Below are 11193 nucleotides of genomic sequence, written 5' to 3'. Positions count from 1 at the left end.
CTCACCACCCGCCAACTGCACAGAAGAGAAGCCACCCAGGAAATGAAGATGAATACCCCCTTAATCCCCAATGTGTATTTGGCAGAGCAGCTGCTGGGGAAATCAAAGTTGCAATGGTAGCAATGTTCCAATGGTGATGGTCGTGATGTTCTGATGCTTGGAAAAAAACAATATTTTACAAATGTTAAACATTTTTTTTTATATAAAATCATCTTGGATATGTTTTAAAATACATGTTCTTGCACTAAAAAAATAAATAAAAAAGCTAAGTGGTTAAATACAGGCATGAATGCAGAATGCAGCAGGACGTGCTAGAACTGAACTACGCACAGTAGCAAATGGTAGCAATACTGTGGAGCTAACTCTGGAATCCACTGTGAGGCAGCAGAGATAGATAACATCATAAGTTGAACTAGCAATGAGAAATTACCAGGGAGATACATAAATAGGGTGCCGTGGCTGCGGATTGGAGGCAGAAGTCATGTGCTAGAAATCAGAAACTCGATCGGCTGACTACGGGCAAGATGGCTGTGCCCATGTCCCTTTGGAGCTGGCTCCAGTGAAACAAACAGGATAAGTGCTTCTGAGTACGAGAAAACATGTCCTGCAGCCAGCGGCATATCTACCCCTTGGCCAGGATCGCACTCGCCAGGGGCGCCGGCAGAGGAGGGGTGCTGCCCGGCAGTGCCACTTGCGGCCATTGGGTTTAATCACATAGTAGAGGCAGTACCTGTGGGCCCTCCTGGGCAGTGCCTGGCCTGGAGACTAGCACAGCAGCCGCTGTTACTGGAGCCGGTGTCCGGCACTGTGCCACACTAGAGTGAAGAAACTCTAAAACTACAGCTCCCAGTCCCATTTCACTACAGTCTCTCTCTCAGGCCTCTCTTACTGTGTACATAGTCACAGCCCTATTAGTCTGTCCTCAGACCAATGCCTTGTCTCAGTCTTCTCTATCTGTCATTGTCTAATCATCTCCTACAGTAGTACTGCTCCGTTGTGTTGGTACTGCGGTTGCCAGGAGGAACATCCACTGGCCTGGAACATTTTGTGTTGGTTGTTTGTATGTCTGTTCTGCATTCCCTGTCGGTATTCTATTGTCATGCACTTCCATTGCTGCCAGTAGCAACTACTGTGGGTTCAGAGCATTCCTTGCTACTGTATGTATGTACCAGTTAATTTATGTTTCTTGCCTGTCTCTTTAATTAGATTACCAGCCTGTTAGTTGGTTATTGCCTTCTCCTCAGATTACAGTACTTCCCCGTTGCTATTACCATTTGGTGCACCACTCCTTCTGTGTGTCTCAATACGCAGATGTCTCGTTAGTATCTTTTATCTATCACCATACCTTGTTATTAATTCATTATTCTCTTGTGTTGTTCTTGTCTTTATGTTTTCTTGTTCTTGTCCTTGTTGTCTTTCCTACCGGCTTTGATTCAGGTCACTTTGGGGTTGAGCACTTAATACCGCCAGTTGCGTAAATCCTGGTGGGCATCCCAGAACCGGTAGACGCATAAATCCTTATGGGAAAAGCAGGTCTTATAGGCAAGAAGACCTGCTGAGTGCATTCTATGCGTCTCAACCCCCGGTGTACAGGGGTCACTGCAAGAAGACCATCATCGTTCTCACAAGAAACCAAAGGAAGACTCTGTAGTCGTAAGTCTTGCAAAGAACCTCACTACACTCATACAGTGCATCCTGAAAGTATTCACAGCGCTTCCCCTTTTCCACATATTGTTATGTTACAGCCTTATTCCAAAATGGAATAAATTAATTTCTCCCCTCAAAATTCTACACACAATACCCCATAATGACAACGTGAAAAAAGTTTTTTGAGAGTTTTGCAAATGTATTAAAAATTTAAAACTGAGAAATCACATGTACATAAGTATTCAGTATATAAATATCCACAGCCTTTGCTCAATACTTTCTTGATGCACCTTTGGCAGCAATTACAGACTCAAGTCCTTTTTGAATATGATGCCACAAGCTTGGCACATATATCTTTGGACAGTTTCACCCATTCCTCTTTGCAGTACTTCTCAAGCTCCATCAGGTTGGATGGGAAGCATCGGTGCAGAGCCATTTTCAGATGTCCCCAGAGATGTTCAATCGGATTCAAGTCTGGGCTCTGGTTGGGCGACTCAAGGACATTCACAGAGTTGTCTTGAAGCCACACCTTTGATATCTTGGCTGTATGCTTAGGGTCGTTGTTCTGCTGAAAGATGAACCATCGCCCCAGTCTGAGGTCAAGAGCGCTCTGGAGCAGGTTTTCATCCAGGATGTCTCTGTACATTGCTGCATTCATCTTTCCCTCTATCCTGACTAGTCTCCCAGTTCATGCTGCTGAAAAACATCCCCACAGCAAGATGCTGCAACTGCCATGCTTCACTGTAGGGATGGTATTTGCCTGGTGATGAGCGGTGCCTGGTTTCCTCCAAACATGACGCCTGGCATTTACGCCAAAGAGTTCAATCTTTGTCTCATCAGACAAGAGAATTTTGTTTCTCATGGTCTGAGAGTCCTTCAGGTGCATTTTGGCAAACTCCAGGTGGGTTGCCATATGCTTTTTACTAAGGAGTGGATTCCGTCTGCCCACTCTACCATACAGGCCTGATTGGTGTATTGCTGCAAAGATGGTTGTCCTTCTGGAAGGTTCTCCTCTCTCCACAGAGGAATGCTGTAGCTCTGACAGAGTGACCATCGGGTTCTTGGTCACCTCCCTGACTAGGGCCCTTCTCCCCCACTCACTCAGTTTAGACGGCCGGCCAGCTCTAGGAAGAGTCTGGTGGTTCTGAACTTCTTCCATTTATGGAGGCCACTGTTCTCATTGGAACCTTAAAAGCAGCAAATATTTTTCTGTACCTTCCCCAGATTTGTGCCTCGAGACAATCCTGCCTCAGAGGTCTACAGACAATTCCTTTGACTTCATGCTCGGTTTGTGCTCAGACATGCACTATTAAGTGTGTGACCTTATATAGACAGGGCTGTGACTTTCCAAATCATGTCCAATCAACTGAATTTACCACAGGTGGGCTCCAAATAAGCTGTAGGAACATCTCAAGGATGATCAGTGGAAATAGGATGCACCTGAGCTCAATTTTGAGCTTCATGGCAAAGGCTATGAATACTTATGTACATGTGATTTCTTAGTTTTTTTATTTTTAATAATAATAAATTTGTCATTATGGGGTATTGTGTGTAGAATTTTGAGGGAAAAAATAAATTTATTTCATTTTGGAAAAAGGCTTTAACATAATAAAATGTGGAAAAAGTGAATCGCTGTGAATAGTTTCCGGATGCACTGTAAACATAGACTCCCCTCCTAATGCCCCCCTGGTGAACAAGTTAATAAGGGGGGCAGGCTCCCCTGCTGTGGCTGGTCATTGGTAAAGATGATATACAGTAAGGGAGGATTCTCCTCTGAGGATATTGCTGCATTATTGGGAGAGGTACAGGACATAGGGGGTCATTCTGAGTTGATCGCTAGCTGCCGTTGTTCGCAGCATAGCGATCAGGCTAAAAATCGGCATTTCTGCGCATGCATATGGACCGCAATGCGCACGCATGACGTACGGGTACAAAGGCTTTTGTGGTTTTGCACAGGTTCTAGCGACGTTTTCATTCGCACTGACAGCCGCAAGAAGATTGACAGGAAGGGGGCGTTTCTGGGTGTCAACTGACCGTTTTCAGGGAGTGCTTAGAAAAACGCAGGCGTGCCAGGGAAAATGCAGGCATGGCTGGCCAAATGCTAGGCAGGTGTGTGACGTGAAAAGCCAACCCACCGTTGTTAGAATCAACGCACATGAAGAATAACTACAGGGCTTGCCTTGTTTTGCACAAAATATTTTGCAGGTGCTCTGCTGCACAGGCGTTCGCACTTCTGCAAAGCAAAAATACATGCCCCGGTGGGCGGCGACAATGCGTTTGCACGGCTGCTAAAAACTGCTAGCGAGCGATCAACTCGGAATGACCAGCATAGAGTATAAGCTACCCTCTTTCCCTAGTGCCATTAATGACAAGGTTAGGCCATTTCTATGAGACGTAATTAGTGTGTTATGCAATTTATGTTCAGCTTCAATGCTGCCTAATATCTATGTTGATGTTTGTGATATTTAATGCTGTATGGTTACATGCTGATACTGAAACTGTGTTACTAAAGCCATTCAGCTGTGTTTCTTTCTTGCTGCCTCCACTTATCTGCATACTTCACTAAAAAGGTCCTCATTACTAAATGCTGATACCAAGACTGTTGGGGTCTTTCCGAGTTATTCGCTCTTTGCCGATTTTCACAACGGAGCGATTAAGGCAAAAATGCGCATGCGCATGGTACGCAGTGCGTATGCGCTAAGTATTTTAGCACAAAACTTAGTAGATTTACTCACGTCCGAACGAAGACTTTTCATCGTTGAAGTGATCGTAGTGTGATTGACAGGAAGTGGGTGTTTCTGGGCGGAAACTGGCCGTTTTCAGGGAGTGTGCAGAAAAACGCAGGTGTGTCAGGGAAAAACGCGGGAGTGTCTGGAGAAACGGGGGAGTGGCTGGCCGAATGCTGGGCGTGTGTGTGACGTCAAACCAGGAACGAAGCGGCCTGAGCTGATCGCAATCTGTGAGTAGGTCTAGAGCTACTCAGAAACTGCTAAGAATTTTCTATTTGCAATTCTGCTAATCTTTCGTTCGCTATTCTGCTAAACTAAGATACACTCCCAGAGGGCGGCGGCCTAGCGTGTGCAATGCTGCTAAAATCTGCTAGCGAGCGAACAACTCGGAATCACCCCCTGTGTTACTAAAGCCGTTCAGCTGTGTTTGTTTCTTGCTGCCTCTGCTAACCTGCATGTTTCACTGAACAAAGGTGGTCATTCCGAGTTGTTCGCTTGTTGCCGTTTTTAGCAACGGAGCGATTAGGTGGAAAATGCACATGCGCATGGTATGCAGCGCGCATGCGTTCACTAATTTAACACAAAACTTTGGAGATTTGCTCAAGCTCGGGCGACGTTTTTTCATCGCTCGAGTGATTGTAGTGTGATTGACAGGAAGTGGGTGTTTCTGGGCGGAAACTGGCCATTTTCAGGGAGTGTGCTAAAAAACGCAGGCGTGCCAGGGAAAAACGCGGGAGTGTCTGGAGAAACGGTGGAGTGGCTGGCTGAACGCAGGGCGTGTTTGTGACGTCAAACCAGGAACGAAACGGCCTGAGCTGATCGCAATCTGTGAGTAGGTCTGGAGCTACCCAGAAACTGCTAAGAAATTTCTATCCACAATTCTGCTAATCTTTCGTTCGCTATTCTGCTAAGCTAAGATACACTCCCAGAGGGCGGCGGCCTAGCATTTGCAATGCTGCTAAAAGCAGCTAGTGAGCGAACAACTCGGAATGACCACTAAGGCCTGTTAGTTGCCTTTCTGAGTTTTAGGTAATTCAAACTGTTACTGTGTAGCTAATGTTAAAACAAATCTATTTTGGAGGTGGAATTGTAACAATGTAACAATATCTTATGCGTTACTGTTTAATATTAAAATAAAATGGAGTTAGATTATGCATTCAGTGTGGTCATCAGGGGTTAAAGTGAGCCGGAACGGGGCTAAAACTGCATTCCGTAAGTTTCACTTGGAGACGGAACGCAGTTCCGCCTCCTACGGCTCACCTAACCCGATGTGTGCTGGCGCCGCAGCGAGATGCCGGGCGCCAGCTGAGATTGTGTTACCAGCAGCGCCCGGCTCTCCCTGCACAGCGGAAGCTGGCGGCAGGAGTTCAGTACTGAGCTCCGGCTTTCCGGCTCCCGACTCAGTCAGTGCGCGGGCTATGAGAGAGACGTCATGACGTCCCTCTCATAGTGATGGGGAGCGGACGCCAGTAGATCACAGCGGTCGGACGCCGGAGTGGGGCTTGGTAAGTATGTTTTTTTTTTAAATAAGTGTGTTAGCAGTGCGTCTACTGGGGGAAAGCTACAGGGGGCTAACCACTGGGGGCAAACTACAAAGGGTAAACTACTGGGGGCAAAATACAGGGGCGCATTACTACTTGAAGCAAACTACTGGGGCAAAACTATTTGGGGGCTAAACTACAATGAAGCAAACTACAGGGGGCATTACTACTGGGGGCTAAACTACAAGGGGGCAAACTACAAGGGGGCTAAACTACAGGGGACATTATTACTTGGGGCAAGAAATATCTGGCAAACTACAGGGATGCATTACTACTGGGGACATAACTACAGGGGCGTATTACTACTGGGGGCATTTCTACTTGGGGCAAACTACTGGAGGCATAACTACAGGGGCTAAACTACTGGGGGCATTACTACTTGGGGGCATTACTACTGGGTTCTAAACTACTTGGGGCAAACTACATGGGACTAACTACTGGGGGCACACTACAGGGTGCATTACTACTGGGGGTATAACTACAGGGGCGCCTTACTACTGGGGGCATAACTACAGGGGGGCATAACTACATGGGCCAAACTACTTGGGGCATTACTACTTGGGGAAAACTACTGGGGGGCTAAACTACTGGGGGCATAACTGCAGGGGATAAACTACAGGGGGCATTACCACTGGGGGCTAAACTACATGAGGTCTAAACTACAGGGGCTAAACTACAGGGGGCATTACCACTGGGAAGCTAAACTAAAGTGGAGGTAAACTACTTGGGTCAAAACTGCAGGGGATAAACTACTGGGGGCTAAACTTCTGGTGCTAAACTACAGGGGGCTAAACGTCTGGGGTCATTACTACAGGTGACATTACTACTGGGGGCAATACTACACAGGGGCATTACCATTAAGGGCACTACTGAGGGCATTGTAAAGGGGGCACTTCATAAGGGGCATCATTTCTAGGGAACATAAGGGGCACTACTACTGGGGGCATTTTGCATAAGGGGCACCACTACTATGGGCTCTATATTAGGGGCACTACCACTGTGGGCACTACCAGTAGAGTGGACATTACATAAGGGGCACTACTACTGTGGTCATTGTAAAAAGGGTGCTACAACTGTGGCATTGTGTATTACAGGGTGCTACTACTGTGGGAATTGTGTGTATTAGGGGTGCTACGACTGTGGGCATTATTACTATTGTGTGACCACACCATTTCTTCTGGAGACCACCCCCCCTTTTGGGGCACGCATCTATGGCGCGCACAATTCTTTTATTGCATGGGCGCTGGGGGGAGGGGTGAGTTCCACCACCTCTCTAGGACCACTTTAAGCACTGATGGTCATTATGTCTGAGGGTAAAGTCAGATCTGCCTCTCTGAGCTTAACCGAACCTGGTTCATTTTACACCCCACACTCAGGGGCAGATGTATTAAACATGGAGAAGTGATAAACCAGTGATAAAGCAGTGATAAGTGCAAGATGATAACGCACCAGCCAATCAGCTCCAATATGTAAATTAACAGCTAGGAGCTGATTGGCTGGTGCGTTATCACCTTCCAATTAGCACTGCTTTATCACTTCTCCAGGTTTAATACATCTGCCCCTTCAGTTTTAAGTACCGGCACTGGATTTGTGGGAATTACATATACAAGGTAGGACTTTTTTATGTACACTTTGCTCCAGCTAAAAAAATTATAAAAATTGAAACGTTATGGATGAAAGCTTTACTGTGCGAAGGGATGGTAAAGCATAAATTCTACAAGGCTAAAGGACCACTGAGAGTCACAACCATGTAGCCCACAACAGCAGGGGGAAGAGCAAGATTGGAACATGGGACCCCAAATGTATCCCCACAGGCTCACTTTGCTCACCGTATTTCGGGCTCAGTGGCTCGCTTTGCTATATTGACATGGATGGTGAACCTGGTTGCCCACCAACCTTGCTCCTCCCCCTGCCATTGCAGGTCACATGGTGTTGACATCAGAAGTCCTTGAGCCCACTTGGATTTAGCATCTACCGTGAGGTAACAGCTGCCATGATAGGACAGTGTTGAGGTTCCAGCATTCATCTGCAGGAGGTGTGAGTGACAGCAAGCTGTGTTAAGGAGCGCTACCGCCACCAGCTTGTGTGACAGACAGAGAGGAGGGAATCAGAGACGGATCAGTGAGCTGACAGCAAGCTGACAAAAGAAGAGTACAGCTGCAGCAGCCCACTGGACAGCCCCTTAGCTGAATCTGAGAGACAGGATACATCAAGTGGTCAATCACAGAGTAAGATTTGAGGAGGACTTGTCTGGTTTAATTTACATCAGGTACCTCAGAAGCTGCTCATGCGGTTGGTAACATGTTGCCGGCACCTGGGATCCCGGCGGTCAGCATACCAACTGTGTGATCCCGGCAGCAGAATGCCGACGGGGTGGGGGTTGGGTGAGCACACCAGAGCCCCTTGCGGGCTCGCTTGACTCGCTTTTCAGTGGGCTTGGTAGCTTGCTATGCTTGCCACATGTTCTATTCCCACTCTATGGGTGTCGTGGACACCCACGTGTGGGAATATAATCTGTGTGTCGACATTCTGTGGTGCGGCATTGTGAGCGCCGGTCACATGACTGCATCCCATTCATGGTACTGAAATATTTTTTTTGCATAGATAGAGGGCAGCTACAGAGGTCGGTCCTACAGTACCTCTTTACCATCCCTGTTTATTAAAGATTGGACTTGTTTAAAGCTTGAGCATCTTACATTTACGGCTAATAGATTTGCACCAGTCACTTAGGACCTTATATTGAACTGAACTACACTGACAAGTTGGCTTTGGTCTTAATTAATATTGCAGAATTACCTCAGGATTCCATATAGGCTGATTAAACAGGTCTATGTAAATGTTAGCGTGGCGAGCGCAGCGAGCCCGCAAGGGGCTCATTTTTTCGCAAGGGGCTCATTTTTTCGCTCGCCACACTGTCGGTAAGCCGGCGGTCGGGCTCCCGGCGCCGGTATGCTGGTCGCCGGGAGCCCGACCGCCGGCATACCATACCACCCCCCATTGGACAACCTAATTTTAATATACTATTGGCAACAGTACCACTGCTCCCAGTGAGATTATAAAAATACATTTGCAGTAACTTGCTGAGGAAATAACTACATTTTCTACAAGTTGGACTGATCAGCCAGGCCCACAGCATCACAGAAGAAAAGTAATTTCGTTTTTGGATCTGATTGCCAACTTAAAGCATAAGACAATATATTAAAACCTTTCATTATGGAGTCAGGACTCATTACTCAAGGGCCAGTGTGATCTTTCCTTAGAGAGAGTCGATTGGATCAGTCAAATATAGTCGGATTTACCAGTGAGATTAAATCTGTATAAACGTGATTCTAAAAGTACCTAATCTTACTACAATGCACCATCGATTAATGGCCATTCATTAGAATTTAGAGACTAATTATAACATAAAATATTGCGTAGTGTTATAAGACATATGATTATTACTGTTTGTGGAAAGAATGAGCATCTGATAGTGTAGGTAGGTCAATTGGGTCATTGTAAGTATTACTTTGTCTGAAGCTATATTTGGGGAAGCAGAGGGGTAAAGTAATTATATAAGGTGGTTAAACTGCTGTTGTAAGAGTACTTTTGACTAAAGGTTGGAGGACCATTGTAAATATATTAGGTTTTACTACTCCTTGCAACAACTGCTCTGACCTATTAGTAGTTCTTATTAGTAGTTCTTGTAAGAGTACTTTTGACTAAAGGTTGGAGGACCATTGCAAATAGTGATGTGCACCGGACATTTTTCCGGTTTTGTGTTTTGGTTTTGGATTCGGTTCCGCGGCCGTGTTTTGGATTCGGACGCGTTTTGGCAAAACCTCCCTGAAAATTTTTTGTCGGATTCGGGTGTGTTTTGGATTCGGGTGTTTTTTTCAAAACCCCCTCAAAAACAGCTTAATTCATATAATTTGGGAGTCATTTTGATGCCATAGTATTATTAACCTCAATAACCATAATTTTCACTCATTTCCAATCTATTCTGAACACCTCACACCTCACACCTCACAAATTATTTTTAGTCCTAAAATTTGCACCGAGGTCGCTGGATGACTAAGCTAAGCGACCCAAGTGGCCGGTACAAACACCTGGCCCATCTAGGGGGTATATATACTAAGGTCCCGATTTTGACCGAGATGCCGTTTTTTCTTTAAAGTGTCATCTCGGTAATTTACTAAGCAAAAATCACGGCAGTGATGAGGGCATTCGTATTTTTTTTGAAGTTGTAGTAAAAAAAAACCGAATGAATACACCATCGGTCAAAACGCGGCTGTTTAGGTATGAATCACGGTCATTTACTATCCATTCGTATTTGTAATGTCTACCGTGAAAATGCTTTTGCGGTCGTGAAAAAATACAATTCGTAAAAAAGTCCTAAAAAAAAGTAGACCTGCTTTTGAGAAGCGTGTTTACATGTGTATTCAATTATCCATTAGTCACACCTGAATGTTTGGCCCTATAAAAGGGTCCAAGGCACATTTTGAATATCTCTCACTCTGAAATGGCGGCTGTGGTGTGTGCTACCGATTTTTTGGTTGCTGGGGGATACCTAGAGAGTGATCCATGACTCGTCCATAAATCAGGGCCAGGTAAGTGAACATGGTCAGCAGGTTGAGCAGGTGCCGCGGAGGCTGCGCCAGCCACGATGTTTTAGGGGACGTTTAAACTTAAACGCATTGTCTGATGATAGGGTCATATAGATGTTTTGCCTAAATAGAAACAACATTTTCCATCTGTATGACCTTGTCAAACTGGGACTAGACCCTGAGACAGCACGCTCTCGCTCTGTCTCAGGCCTGCACAAACTCCTGGCTGTGTTACACTTTATGGCTACTGGGAGCTTCCAGTCTGTGACAGGCGACGTCATCGGTGTCTCCCAGCCCACCTTTTCAAAATATTTGAACCAGGTGAGTTGAAATATATATACACGTCTATATCTAAGTGTTGCTTCTGTTAGGTCTTAGAACACAGTATTGTATTGAATACAGATCATGACACTCACCTTATATTTCTTAATGTCCACTCAGGTTTTGGATGTCTTGGAACCCCATATAAATGCCTCTATCTGCTTCCCTACCCAGGAGTCGCAGTGGCATGCTGTCAGGGTAGCTTTCTATGAGCTTGCTGGCATGCCCAATGTGCTGGGGGCCATAGATTGCACACACGTTGAGCTGAGACCACCTAGGGGCCGACAATATATTTATACTAATCGACATATGGACAAATCCACTAAAGTCCAGGTGGTTTGTGATGCAAATCTCAACATTATGAGTGTG

This window comes from Pseudophryne corroboree, chromosome 2, assembly GCF_028390025.1.
Source record: "Pseudophryne corroboree isolate aPseCor3 chromosome 2, aPseCor3.hap2, whole genome shotgun sequence".
NCBI classification, from domain to species: Eukaryota; Metazoa; Chordata; class Amphibia; order Anura; family Myobatrachidae; genus Pseudophryne; species Pseudophryne corroboree.
This window is presented reverse-complemented; position numbering follows the sequence as displayed.